A 2,551-nucleotide genomic window follows, 5' to 3' on the forward strand; every position below is an offset into this window, starting at 1 on the left:
ATATGAAATAAAATGTATAAATATGTTTCCTGCGAACCCACAAGCACAATGAAACGATTGGTCCAGTGGTATCTGTCCACCCAGTAAAATCGTTTGGCCTCCATTGGTCATGGGTTTGAAACTCAGTATCCACAGTTTATTTTTGGGATAATTTCCTGTGGGTTTATATAAAAAAAAAATATATGTACATGTAAAAAATAGGAAAAAAATATTTGTTTTGTACTCTAATACAATAAGTACGTGGGTTTATGTAAAAAGAATTTTAAAAATCTGTAAAAAAATATGAAAAAAGTATTTGTTTTGTACTCTAATACAACATTTGACTATTGATTTCTAATCAGACATTAAAAAAAGTTAACTCAATTTATTTTTTCTTTTGAAAAGTTAGGGTTATAACTTATTGTTGATCTAACTGTTACGGTCCGAAATCTGGCCTCCGGTATGTATTCTTGTCTCTCCCTTTTTCATTTTTTTTCTTATTTGTTTGCTTTTACATGGTATGATTATCTATTCAAAACTTGATTTTTAATCTTTTGATTCTAGGATTATCCCACATATTGATAATTTTAACTTTTGGTGGCAAACGGGTAGTAACGGTTCAAGGTGATAGTGAAACTAGTAAAATATTTGTTTTAGGTGCCAAAATATTAATGGTGAATTTAATAATTTTAACCTCACTTAGAACATATTGAAGATTGTAGTAAAAATGTTCAAATTTTGATGGTTGTTACTTTAGGTTAAGATCGTTGTTCAATTTAAATATTTAGAATCCACTTATCTGAAATTCTGGCTCGGCCTCTATAGGGGACCACGGTCCGTTAAAGTGCTCGTGAACATTTTCCAGAATCTGCCCCAGGCATGGGTCACCTAGACGGTGCCCCAGACGGCCCATGGTGACTTATACGACCCCTTTAGTGGGTCGTTAAGTCACCCAATCAGAAAGGGTTTCACCCCAAGTCACTGTTAAGGATGACGTACGTCTAAACGGTCCGTGAAGCTTCATACGGACCGTGAAGGAGACTTATCAGACTTAGAATTTTGAGTCAACTTCAAACAACCATATCTTTCAGCACAAAATGAATTAGGTGGCCCATGACCAATCAAATTAAAGGTCTTTGAGTCCTCTTTTCAATGCCACCAAGTTTGCCTAATTCCGAGCCCAAAGTAAAAAGTTATGTTCATTTTAGTGAAGCCATGTCGGGCAGGGCATCTTCATGACCCATTTGAAGGGCCATCATGATCTAGACGGCCCGTGAAGCCCTTCCAGAGAGGCATTTCAGCAGTTTTAAGTAAGGGCCATATGAGTCTTTTTCCAATTATTTTAACTCAATACTATGTCGTTTTACCTTCTACCCTAGGTCCTATATAAGCACTTTTAACCCCCCCCCCCCTCCCAAAATAACCCAATTCAGTTCATTCTCCTAAATCCCTAAATTTGACCAAATTCATCCTCTCCAAAAATCATCTCTCTAGATCAAGGAAGAAGAAGAAGCTAAGGTTGTTCAAGTTCAAGTCTCCTTTCGTCATCATTGCTTAGGGCATCAATCAAGGTATTTAAGGAGTTCATAAATGGGTTCAATTCACCCATTGAGTCCCCAAAGTTTCTTCAATTCAAATTCTCACGATTTGGTTAGATTTTCACTCAATTCCTGATGGGTTCTATTTGTATGGATTCGATTGCTTTATTATGATATTATTTTGATGACTTGGATTTAATTACATGCTTTTCAACCAATTCCATGTGAACCCATGTAACGACCCATTTGGTCGTTTTGAGTACTAGAGCTTTTTATTTCATAAAAGACTCTTCTGATAGATTTAAATAGGTATTTTGGACTATTCGTAACTACAATTATGAAGTTAGTGGGGTAGTTTTAATAATTAATTTAGTTGACGGTAAAGAAGATAACATTAAAATTAGTAGTGGTCCACTTTTATAATTAGTTACATATAACAATTAGGGTAGTAAATAATCTGTAGAAGAGAATAGAAGAAAAAAAAAGAAGGAGCCGCACGATTTCAAGCGAATTCAAGAAAGAAACTTCAGGTGACCTTTTACTTTAACCCTTTTTAGTTATATTGAGGATATGCGTATGCTTTACTGATTCATGTATGTAACACTTATTAAAGGCTATTGAATTGAGTTTGGTTGCTGTAGCGGTGTAATTAGTTTAATAATTGGTTGAGTGTTGTAAAACTTAAGAACAAAAGAACAATATAAAGATAAAGACAAGAAGAATATAAGACAAGAGGAACAATATGAGATAATTTTCTTTCTTTCAAGTGTACACCAAATCTTCAAGTCTCTACAATATGAACCCTTATGCCTCTATTTATAGTGTAACATAGAGGCATACAAAAGGTTAGTCATAAACATGACATTAACATGAATATAATGGGGAGGTTATGGAAGTGAAAGGTTACAAGAATAATGGTGATAAAGGTGGAGGTTATGGAGGTTATGGTTATCTTCATAATGGAGGAAAGTATGGAGTAACTTCTTGATGTAGTGGACATCCACAATATATTATTTTATAACACTCCCCCTTGG

Source organism: Solanum tuberosum, unplaced genomic scaffold (genome assembly GCF_000226075.1).
Source record: "Solanum tuberosum cultivar DM 1-3 516 R44 unplaced genomic scaffold, SolTub_3.0 scf00822, whole genome shotgun sequence".
Lineage (NCBI taxonomy): Eukaryota > Viridiplantae > Streptophyta > Magnoliopsida > Solanales > Solanaceae > Solanum > Solanum tuberosum.